Genomic DNA, 12,884 nt, shown 5'->3' with positions numbered 1-12,884 from the left:
AGCTTTATCTTTTATATTTAAATAGTGATGTTAGTTTTATCATCAGACTCCAAACTTTAAATTACTCAGACCAGACACTGAGATTCCTTTAAGGTTTCTTAGTGTATGTTTGATGTTTCCAAAATACTAAAGACACCACAGAACCAAATAAACAGTGATATAATTGTATGGATTGATTGATTAGGAATTTATATTTCAAATTATTTTACTTTTATTGACTAATGTAAAATTTATTCATATCAGAATAAATTTAGATAAGATGATTAATCTATGTACTGTTAAAAACATTAAAATTTGATTTGAGTAATAAAATATTTTAGAGTAATAGCACTGATCATATCCAAAGTTTACAAAACCCAAATAGTCTATCAATTTTCGTTAATAATCTAAATTATTTTCTAAAATGTATATTTCAAATTAAGATACCACTTAACTGTTCTAATTAAGATACTTTCTCAAATAACTGAAAATTCTAGTTCAAAATGGTTTAGAAAATAAATTCATTATCTCAGGAAACAGTAAATCCAGAAATATGGTAGGTTGATTCAGGGACCCAACAATGCCCTCGAACACTCAGGTTCTATGCCGTCATTAATGAATTTGTATTGCACTCAAGCTTGATCTCCTTACAGACAAAGATAACCCCTGTAGCAATTTCAAGCATCTGTTCCAAACAGGACAGGTATGAAGAGCCAGCAGGGACGGGAAGCAAAGAAGTGACAATGATGCTTGATGCTTAGTATTAGAGAAGACATAAAGTGGAGCCACAAACAAGCAGCACTGATGCAGTTATCTCACTGTGATCTTAAAGTTACTGTCAATTTTCAAGTACAAAACTATTACCTTGGACCCATACCTTGGAATTTTAAAGTGATCCAGACCTACTAAAATTGGACTGATTTTTGAATGTGAAACTCCATATAGTAATTCTCTCAAATTAATAAGTTTAAAGAGGCTGCCTTTATGTTTCAAAAATAAAATTGGACTATCAGTTTCAAAATACACATATCAATAAAACAATAAACCAATTTTAAAATGGATATATCTCATAGAATTGTCAAGCCTAGCAAAAAAGAAAAGAAAGGGAATATAGGATAATAAATGAATCATGTTTTAATTATAGGTCTCCTTCATAACACGATAATTTGCTATACTTTTACATATTCTGTATTCTTATTTTCCAAAATTCTTGGCACACATTTAAATTTTTCATCAACAATGATAAGGCATGTCCACATCATATAGCCAAATATATAACTTTAAATAACTCAGTGATACATAGGAAAAGAATCAAGTTTTCATATACACAAAAATTCTTTTTTTCCTTAGTACTCATAGGAAATTGCTAATACTGACAAGGTTACTTGTTCCCAAGTAGAAGACACAGAGAACTCTTTAATGTATCTCTTCTCTCTTGCAACTTAAACTGTAGTTGAGGAGGTTTATATATGAAAAATAAACCAGTACCACAAGATAATATTCATAAATATAGATAAATCATAACCTAAATATAGTTAACACTATAATGTGAAAAAGATAAATCTTTTAAATTTACATATTCTGAAATTAAATATAAATGCTTCTTGGCTGAACTGTGTCACTAAGCAAAATAACCAAGAACTGCACACATGCTTCTTGAATAAAGCAAATTATCTGGAAAATAAGTATTATTAAGTGGGAATTTACTTCCAAGAAACATTTAGGACATCTCTGTATAACTAAATGCTATCAGACAATACTGAGTTAAATAACCTGAAATTCTTTTATCCTCATTAAATGACAGTACAGCTCATTGCTACCTCTGAAGAAATCAACACAGATTTCCAAAGGTTCTTAACTTTTTTATGCCATGAATCCATTTGGCCGTCTAAGGAAGTCTATGGACCCCTTCTCAAACTATGTATCTATATGCATGAGATAAAATATGTAAAAGAAATAGACTTAAAATACAGTTATTAAAATATATTTTTAAAAATGTGAGCTAAAGCTACATATCTACAGATATATCCACATATTAAAAAAGATACCTAGTAGCAGGTGTAATTATTATTGCCATTTAAAACTAGTGAGAAACATAAAAATATTTCAAAACATATGCAGCCAGAGCAATGACAAATATCTGCAACAGTGTGTGTATGTGTGTATGTGTGTGTGTGTGTTTTCCTACATTCAAAACTGAAAGATATACTAAATGTAATTAGGTGTTAATGGAAGTAATGATACTATAATTTCCTATCCAAGTTGAAGGAGCTCCCGGAGTGTAAAATGGACAGCACACTCCAACTTCTGGTGACTTCAATTACATATTAGTTGTTAGATCTGGAAAAATAGAAAAAGGAATAAAAAGGAGATAGAAGTTTTGTAAACATAATTAATACAGTTAAAGTTCTTAAATTCTTATACGCAATTACTAATAATTATCATCACCATGAAGACAGAACGGAGAAACATCTCTGCAGTTCCAAAATTCACACAAGTTGTTCTGTGAAGCAATTTACATGGTCCATGTCTCCTTGCTTTTATCACTTGCTCTGTCTTAAACTGTCCCCCTTCATTGCCTGACTAACTTATCGTCATCATTTGCACAGGAATCACCTCCACACTTTCTTTCCAGACACTGCTTCACTTCACGTTCATGAATAACTCCACTCCTACTCCCTCAACATCCTTTATCACAGAATTATATGGAAATGAGTTCTATTTAAGTTAATTTGAGATAGGTCTCTGTTACCTACTACTAAACAGGCCACAACTACAAAACAAAACAAGTAGTGTTCAATAAATATTTGTTAAAATCAAGTCGGTCATATCAGAATCCCTTTATTTATTGACTCAGTTTAAACATAGTTACATTTTCCAGAATGAGGAGGGGTAGGGGAAGAGACTGTAATATTTATCACAATTTAAATGAAAATAAGTATCATATTGAATAAGGAAGTCCCAAAGAAAGATTTATTCTATCAAGCCACAAAACGATGTTCTTTAAAGCCTTACCTGTACTACTCTAGGAAATTTCATATTTCCAAATTAATCATGTTTCCTAGTCTACTTAATTTAGCAATTAAAACTATGACAATTTAGATCTTATAAATTTAGTAGTAGTTCTTCCTTTAAAGAGGATTAAAGACAATACTGGCAATACAATACTTAATAGTTTTCTCTTAAGAATTGTGAAGATTTTTTTCATATACTCGTATATCCAGTCATAACGAATGCATTAAAACAAATAATAATCCCTAAAATTTCAAAACAATACCAACCTGTATTATAAAGCAATGCCTTTTACAGATCTGAAATGTCAACAGACTTTTGCCATTTCAGATGACATTTAAAGAATTTCAAATACAATTCATTATTCAAATGCGACTACTTAACAATTACCTTAAACTACATTTTGCTAGACTACACCACATAAGTAGCATCCTCTTACTAACTATGTTCAATTGAAATTTATTCAGTTATACAATTGTTCTTTACCACAAGCCAAACTTTCTCTGTATTTATGTGTACTGCCAGAAATTTATCAGCATTTATGTTGGAGGAGATATTTATGATTGTAACAGTGAGAATCAAAGAGGTAGTGGAAAAGTTCTACCTTCAGCTAAAATTCTGTATTTACTATGGAGTTACTCAACAGCAGACAAAAATTAAACAGATTACAGAGAAAAACATGCATGTTGACCTTTCAAAACACTCCATAAAGTACTCTGTCTTCTTAAATAAAACTTTTATTTATTAGTATTTACCAAACTATGTTTTAACTCATCCAATTGGAAAACTGGGTAAATGAATCTATTTGCTGTTACAATTTTACTGTAAAAGATGGTACCCTCTTGATGATTGTAAACAGTTATGAGAGAAATCGAGAAGTTAAAATCAAATTTATTTTCTTATATCAACTTTTAATTATCCCAAATTTGGAGATTTATTACCTCAGCACATACAGATGGTTCTATTTGCTTTTTTTTTAACTAAAATGCTATTTAAAATCAATATTAGCTCATTTAAACACAAACTAAGTGAGAAGGAAAACTTAGTTATCATTTGATGAAATATAACTATTTGAAACTATTATACAGCAAACCTAATGATTCAGTTAGTAAGTTGCTTAAGCTCTATGTTTTCTTCTACCAAATCTCTCAACTGCCTGTGTTTCAGTCATTTAAATGGCCATCAAAATTTCTACAAGAGAGTAGACGAAAGACAGAGCCAGGTTGGTAGCTCTGGTGAAGTTTAAGTTCCCTGAAATTCTTGGAGGCCTTGTGGTTGAAATTTCAGAAAACAGGTCAACGATAACATCTGATAATTGTATGAAAAAGCTACACAATACCAGGACAACACTACATTTCTGCACAATTATTACTTCACAGTACCTTATAAACTTACCGGTAGTATTGCTATTTGCCTGTGTTCTACTTAAGGAAAGCAGAAGACATCTGTGGGGATTCAGAGCCAGTCACCCCACGATGTGCTTCTGTGGCAAGGGATTGTTTTTTCGGGTGGTTTCTGTTTTGTTTTATTTTGTTTTTAGTCTCAGTTGTACAAAACAATGTAATAGTTAGACATGCACGGACCTAGAGAACATTATGCTAAGTGAAATAAGTCAGATGGAGAAGGCAAAAGATTGTTTTGAGCTAAGCGCAATTTTAGCCTCAGGCTTAAGAGAAATTTCAGTCCCTCCCTTCACCTAAAAGAACTTGAATTAGGGGTCTTGCCCATAATAAGAGATTATCAGAGCTAACCTCTTTTGACCTACCTGTAGGGCAGGGCAAGTTTCTATTTACTAAACATCTGCTCTTCTTATCATCCTGCAATGACCTTTTGAAGCCCGGAAGGCATCTTACCTCATCCCTAGCTCAGAATGTCATAGATACCCAAGTTCCCTTTCTATTTCTGAACCTCTCGGGCATGTGGGTGTCTCTCACTCTCTCATGTAAGTGGGGCTCCCATACTAATGTATGTATTAAATTGATTATTTTCTCTTGCTAACCTGTCTCATGTCTATTTGATTAGACCAGCAGGAAAGTTTCTTCCTGCCCCCACATCTCTATGATTACAAGTATGTTATCAGAGGCATTAATTAACTAAGAACATGGGTAATAGATCTTCCCATACTTCTCTCTACTTTTATAAGTATAAATAAAAGCCTAAAAACTCCTTTATAATATGAACAAAACAAACACACACAAAACTGCCAAGGATTTCTAGCAACAGTAATCTGGAAAATACTTTAATATTTAAAATTGCCTCAGAAATATCAATTAATGAAAGTTATTTTTCCCTATGAAAAAAATACCTATCACAAATAGAGATACATCAAATACCTATGTTATATATGTAAAGACAGCAAGAGAGAGAAAATGGGCGGAGAGTCACCTAAGACATACAAGTTTCTAAATTATCTTCTAAACTTCCTCTTCAGAAGGCATGTGATGAAGACAATGTGTAGGTGTATCTATATAACATTAATAGCAAAAAACAAACACGAAATAAAGGTAGCTATTGCTATCTAGATATGCCCTATTAGATGCATCCTAGAAATTACTTAGTGTTATTCAAACTCTTTTAAAAATTCATATCACTCTTTGCAATGTAGCACAAAATATAGTGGAAGTCAATATTATTACATAAGTTAGTTCACTCATTCATATTACATGAGCAAACTGGAGCAGCCTTTCCAAAACTATCCTTAAGTACATACTATAAGATGAGACTAATTACAAATTTAACATAACTATGCTATTTAAGTGAACATAGAAAATTAGCATTTTTTTCTCCTGCACAATATTTGCCTCAATTAACTGTCTTCCAATGAAAAATAATCATGCATTGTAAGCATCATCAGGGTGGCTGAAAACATTTTCTTAGCATAAAACAAATATAAAACAACCAAACAACAGAGCCTAGAATAAGTATAAGCCCTGTTTTCTAAGCCTAACTCTGGAACAGTAAAGGCCTAATTTCAATTTCATATCTCAACTGTTTGGAAGCAACACAATTTCTTTGTTCAAAGTTTATACCAGTTTTCCTCTTCCAATCTGAACATATTTCAGCTCCCACAAGAACAAGTTAAGTTTCCTGATCTCTAAATGCATTAAGGCTAACACTATTAGATCCACTAGCCTCTAATGCATTTAGGGACCAGGGCTTATGGCAGCCATGCAGTTGGCTTCTGTAAATACTTCTGAATTCATTATTATATTCACATAAAATAACTTTTTTTCTTCTTTAAAAGTTTTAGGAAACAAATTGCAGTTTTGCAGAATGAGTCACATAGAGTTCCGCTAAGTGAAATTTAAATAAAAATTACCTAATATTCAGCAATGGAGATTAAGATTTTTAATTTAAGGTTTTTAATTTAAAATAAAAAACAAAATTGGATATTTTACACTGAGATTACCCTAATACATCCTTGAACATTCACTTGTTCTTTATTCAAAAAAGTGCTTATTTTGTTAAGATGATCATAAATTCAACTTTTTCCCATATACCCCTCCTTTTCATAGATTCACTATTAACGACACAGTAAAGTTTAAAAATAAAAGTTAGAATTAAGTATTTTACCAAAATATTTTCTTTTAAATTTACCTGTATAGTAGTCCCCCTTATCTGAGTTTTGCTTTCCACTGTTTAAGTTACCTTCGGTCAACCCAAGTCCAAAAATAAAATGGAAAATTCCAGGTATTTTGAGAGAGAGATCATATTCATACAACTTTTATTAAAGCATAGTATAAGAATTGTTTTATTTTATTATTAGTTATTGTTGTTAATCTCTTACTGTGCCTAATTTATCCACTGGGGGTCTTGGAATGTACCCCCCACAGGTAAGGGGAGACTACTATACTTATTCTGTTTTCTTTCTCTAATACATTGACTTATACACCTAAGAAAGAGTTAAGTTAAACATTCATGAATACAGCACAGTACAGTGAACTATAAAACTAGGGAGTTTATTGTCATGTCAAACTAAAAATTAAATATTTCACTAGTATCATGCATGGATCAATAATTAACCAGTTCAAACATTATAGATAGCACTACAGACAATGAATTATATGTCGGTAAAATGTTTAAGAAGTAAAATAGCATGCATAAAAAACAAAAGCACAGTGCTGAGAAGTACAGCGCTGGGATTTAAATTCAAGGTTGATGGTTTCTGGCACATAAAAAGTGTGCAACAAATATTGGTTGAATCAATTAATGAATGGCTCCTAAAGCTACCCTCTAAACTCTTAAGGAAGTCATTGTGGCCACTGGGAAAAGAAAGTTTGTTTGTACATCATAAATATATTTTAGTTATTTCCTAGAAGGGAGCCAAATTCTGCAAATATATTTGGTAACTTCTCATAAAGGCAAATTTGAGGTGAACTCAAAAAACAACCAATCCTGAGTATAAACATAAACCGAAATAAAAACAAATAAATTTGCTGATTGTTCTTCTTTGCTTGAGAGAATGACTCAGCTTTAACCATAACAAAACCTCACCTAAGTCTCAAAAATTAAAATATATGATTAAATGACAGCTGATTAAAATGCAAAAGGAGTAATTTTTATAAATTAAATACAGATATGTCACTATTACACGTGTGTTCTAGATATAGATGTCACTGTTTTACCCCTATAATCTCAATGAATCAACTGACTGAGAAACCCTATGACCTTTATGTCTAAAAACCTATTAACATGATTTCCTCTCTTTAATTCTCACAGTAAGCTTGTAATTATGTAAAGGAAAGGTTTTGTTTTTTTTTAACTTTGAAAGTGGAAAAACTGAAATCAGTCAGGGAAAACATTTTGCCAAGGGGTGATTCATAAATTCAATCTCAGAGAGCAAGCTGATATTCACAATCTCAAACTCATCAATCTAGACGAAATACAAACCATATTACTTTTTTAACCATTCAATGTCCAAAACCATAATAGAACTATGTCCCTGAAAAAGAAAAGTAGACATATGACACATAAATTTTAATACATAAAAGAAGGATCTGAATTGCAGATAAGACTGAGTTCTTGGCTAGTCTGGATCTCGAAAGCAGCGGGCCTTTGATATTGGGATCACCCAAGTTCTATTCCTTCAGGTGAAAGAGCGAGATCTATTTATTTTGACAAACAGGAGGAACACAGGCTGGATACATTTTTCACTTTAATTCCATGGCCCAAATCTGTTCTATTTGAAAATACCTAATTGAATTATTTAACTTAGGTGGAAAATCATCTGCTGAAAAACCTAAGTCTTCAGTTCTCAATGGCTGTGAAAACAAAGCAGGTCAAGGTCAAGGGACTGAAGTTGCAGCAAGCCTACTGGCAGTGGAGGAGACAAATAGGAACAAAGTGTGAGCATCTGCAAAGGATGGTCAGCACGAGCAGCATCAGGCCCCCAGCTATTCCACTGCAACACAGATAAGGATCACACTTCACTCCAAGAGCACTTCTTTCACTCTCCTCTGTCCTAACCGACTGCACTCTATGCTTACTTTACTTTTTTTGCCAAGAAGACTGATCTTAGTCACAGAAAAATTTTCATCGCAAAAGAAACCCCTTGTTTAAACCAAAGTACAACCAACAGCTCCTCTCCAATTATCCCCTGCAACTTCCCCCAGTCTCTTTCATGCCTGGCTACTGAGCTCAGTCTAGTTTGGCTGCCGGCCAGGTTCCTCTCTTCTTTCCTTGTCAGTCGTAAAAACTTGGAAAACACTCCTGGACAGCTCAAGGAGACCTTTTAATTATGCAATGGGGCAGGCAGTACCTTAGCCTGTAGGTTGTTTCCAGCAATGCTTGTAGTCGCCAAAGACTGCACTCACCAAACTGGTGGGTTTTCTAGCAAGGCTACTTGTTTTTGTGGAGAAAGGAGGGAAAGACTGGCAGAGAAACCCGGCGATTTGCAAATCTGAAAAATGTCCAATTCGGACCTCCAATATTCACTCTGTTTCCTTACCGGCCCTTTAGCACCTAATCAACCATTCGGTATTAGACACAAACTCATCAGCACCGTGGTCTCCTTAATGCCAGAAATTAACAAGTGGTGTCATAACTAGAACTCTCTCCAAAAACTTTTATTGGTGCAACATTTTTTTTAAACAGGTCCCAAAATAAATTTGTCAAATCCCTCCTGGTTGACCGCATTGTACTTTGTCAAGCTTGCAGATTGAAATAGTAAATGTAAATGATGCACGTGAAAGTAAGGCGAGTATAGTTGGGAAAAACTCCCAGGACTCATCAAGGAGTACTTTGACCGCCAGTTCTCACTTAACTCGGTCGGGGTTTCTCCATCTAAGTGGACTCGCCAGGCGCAACACCAGCTACATCTTTAATCTGGTACGCTAGCTAGTTCCAGCTGCAGCGTCCAGCTTCCTGTTCAAATCCCATTCAACATCGTAAACACATTCCAAGAAAACCAGCTAGTCTGGAGTTCCCTCCCGCACACAGGAAAGTCACCGCAGCGACCTCAGGAGCCACAGGGGAGAACCGATGGCGCTGGGTTCTGATCCGAGTAGCGAGTTAGCGCACAGGGAGAAGGGCCTGGACGAGCGAGCCCGGCGACCGGACCAAGAGCCCAAGGTCTCATCACCCCGCCGCGCGGTGCGCCCCTCTAACACAGCGCCCGCCAGAAGGAGCTACTACACCCACTCAGCGAAAGGGTACCATGCGGGCGCCGCCCCTGAGTTTGGGCCCTCCCAGCTCTAGGCTTTAAAGAATCCTTGGCCGCGCCTCGGTGCTTCGCGCCTCCCCGCCCCCATGCCCACACTCTCTCCCGGAGCCAACAAAAGGGAGGTTAAGCTGGAAGAACTTTCGCTCCTGGGTCGCCTCGCTGTGACCCGGCGATGACTTGCGTGCTCAGTTCGTCGACCCAAGCACCTTCAGAGGTACTGATCCAACGGGCGACCCCCTCCCAGCCCCCCTCCAGCTCCTGCCCAGCCGGACCAAAGTTGCCACAAAGGGCTAGAGAAGGCTCCAGGAGTCTGGACACCGCTGCGTCCCCGACCTCGTAAGACTCCGCGGTCGTCCCTGAAGCACTGCCATAGCAGTCGTCAACAGGTTTTAGCCTCCTTTCGTGCCGGCCGACAGGCACCCTGAGCCTTTCACTGTTCTAATTTTTGTAACCTGCCCGGCGGCGGCAGCAGCGGCGCACAGCCCCGCGCCCTCCCTTCCCGGTACCCGTGGCCAGGCTGACCACTGCCCGCTGCTTCTCAGGATGTCAGTTTAAAAGATATTGCACGCTACCTGGCGGGAGGCTGGGCTGCCAGGCAGGGAAGACCTCAGATAAATCGCGGTCTCTTGGGTCTCTCCGTACCTTACTGACTGATGCAGTCGGGTCAGGCTTGGGGCAGGGGCGTGGAGAGCTGCTGCGTCCTCGGAACCAGGCGACCTCTCCCGCACAGCCACGGCGACGTTTCCGTGGCCGAGAGGGAAAGTTTCTGTACGTCAACGCGGTGCTGGACTCGCGACCCTCCGGCTCTGGTCCCCTCCCTCTTCGCGCTCTCTGCCCTCTCCCTCCTCTTCCTAATCGGCTGAAGCCAAAACTGGCGCTGGCGGCGGCTGGGGCTGGAGGCTCGGGACTCCGGGTCGCTCCCGGCTGGGAACGCGGGGCTCCCCCTCTCGGCCAGAAGGGAACTCTCCCAGACTCGGGCTGGCGCACTTCTGGCGGTCTCCTAGGACACTTCCACACCGGACGCCAGTGTTCAAGCTCGCTACTTTCTTCAATCTCTGATGGTCGTTTCCTATGGGCCGGTATCTGTCCTTTGCACGCAGGACCAAAGAGGGCGGGGGGTGGGGGAAGGAGTGGAATATGACAGAAACCGGACTGCAGAAGGAGAGGCCTTACCTTACCCGACTCTTAGCCGGGACAGAAGCAAAAACAGTTCTCCCCACCCCCATCCCTGGTCCCCAGCCGAGTTTCCTTTTGAACCTCCTCCCTGAAGCCCTGGATCAGGACTAGTCGCCTTCCCTTATCTCTACGTGTTTCCTAACACAATTTTAAAACATCTCTACTGCTTAATAAGAAAGAAAATGTCAAAGACAGCACAGATACGACTACGATTAAATGTCTTCTTTACAGCCTTTATCAAGGAAGCATTAACAGTTGTGTTGGTGCTCTGAGGACATCTCTACAGACATTTTTTTTTTCCATTTTTGCCCTCATTTCTTTAAACTCAGCCTGAATCTCTGCACTTTGTTATGCCTTAAAAAAGAAAAAAGAAAAAGAAAAACTGCCTCACCCACCAGATTATGCTCATTTGCTCCATTCAGATGTTTGCCTCAAAATTCAGTACTTCTGTATAAGGATCCAAGGAAAACGCCGCAAACCATTCTCACCCTGGTAACCTGTGTGGGAAGACCCTCAAGGAGGAGTATCTTCATACAAGCAATTCTTAGAGGATGAGAATAAGTTTACTAAAGTTTTCTGAGACACTGCTCAGAATTTAGTTTACTAAATTTTAAATTGAATGTAAAAATATATGGATAAAGGGAAAAAAAAACATTTTGCAAGGCTAGCAAATATAATTTGTTACAGTGGAATTCAGGGTTTAGACTCAAACGAGCCAGATTCCTTTTCCAGACTCCATACTTATTCATTCTGTGCCCTAGGACACTCAATGCAATTAAAACTGCCAAAAGGAATTATATAATGGAACTCACAGAGTCATGGTCACATTTACAGGAGCTGGAATAGTGTCAGGCACAGAGAAGGTACTTAATAAATATTTGGTTCTTATATCCCACTATATTTGACTGTAATTAGAAGAAAACAGCACTGGAAATTCTCCGCAAAGACCTTATTAACTGAATCATTTTTTTTCCTCCTTGATGCTTTTTTCCATTAAAAAAGATACAGCATCACAATTTTTGAAATGGAAACTAAGTTTAGAGATCACCTAACTCTAGCCAAACTCCCTTGTTTTAAATAAAAGGCAACTGAAGTCCAACAATCTTAATTGACTTCCCCAAATCTCATGGTTAGGAGGTGCTAAAGCCAGGACCAGAAATCAGGCCTCTTCACATTTGGCAGAGTCCTCTTTTAGCTATTATATATGTTATATATGTTATGTGTTTTCCTCTTTATCACAACAGTCAAGCACACAGTAAAATAATTACATTGAAAACATTAATCTGAGGACAATGCTAGTTGCTTTTTCTGTACATAACCTTTGATAATGGAGAAAATGAAACGGAATAAACATTGCTAGGAGAGTCACTTAAAACACTGGGGAGGCTATTAATTACCGTTTCACTGCATTGGTTTCAAGTTTTTGCTCCAAAAGGTGTCAAAATCCACAAAAAAATAATTACAGTATTTATACTGTTAAATAAATTAAGGTGCTACATTTTATTAAAATAAATTATTAAAATATAAAAATTTCCTATTGTTATTCATTCTTGAAAAACACAAAAATATAGAAAAAATGTATATCTTCTTTCCTAAACTTCCTTTCTGGGACACTGAGCTCATGGGGTCAAGTCAAACGCCGCCACATTCAGCGGCATGGAAATTCTATTCAACTATAGTTGAACATCGCAGCGAAAGTGTAAGGATGTGGAGTCCATGCACATGTTGTGCCTCAGTTCTCAGAGCTGCTAGTTAGTTGCTAAACCTGTTACTAAACTCAGCTCAAGGATGAGCCATAAACATTCTGAAATAACAAATCCTAAATGGACATACAGGACTTAACTTCCTTCCTTGTAGTTTCCATTCTTTGTATATCGGAACTAACCAATCCCTGCTAACCTAGCCAGCAATCCTTCATTTGAATGAAAGAATTACATTTTGTGGATTTTGCCTTTATAAACCCTACTTTTCTTTGTTCTCTCCAGAACACAGTTTGGGTTGCTATCTGAATCTGCAATGCCTTTTGTTCTTTATACAGCCTTACCCTCTTCTTTGG

At 37.2% G+C, this 12,884-nt stretch overlaps 1 protein-coding gene across 9 annotated transcripts in view; it reads right to left on the bottom strand.

Annotated features, from left to right (window-relative positions):
- GULP1 (GULP PTB domain containing engulfment adaptor 1) overlaps nucleotides 1–10,777 on the bottom strand; it is a 223,736-nt gene extending 212,959 nt beyond the window's left edge. For 2 of the 9 annotated variants that reach the window (XM_019740764.3, XM_074339091.2), the window contains exon 1: nucleotides 10,295–10,775. The gene's annotated coding sequence lies outside the window, so the exon portion shown is untranslated. Of the gene's footprint in view, nucleotides 1–10,224 lie in introns of all 9 variants that reach the window. The other 7 variants (XM_019740768.3, XM_019740766.3, XM_019740769.3 and 4 more) reach the window with 7 other exon arrangements.
- Between the last annotated feature and the right edge of the window lie 2,107 nt (nucleotides 10,778–12,884).

The sequence above is a fragment of the Rhinolophus sinicus genome, chromosome 17, assembly GCF_057876585.1.
Source record: "Rhinolophus sinicus isolate RSI-liver-muscle chromosome 17, RSI-T2T, whole genome shotgun sequence".
NCBI lineage: Eukaryota > Metazoa > Chordata > Mammalia > Chiroptera > Rhinolophidae > Rhinolophus > Rhinolophus sinicus.
This window is presented reverse-complemented; position numbering and strand designations above follow the sequence as displayed.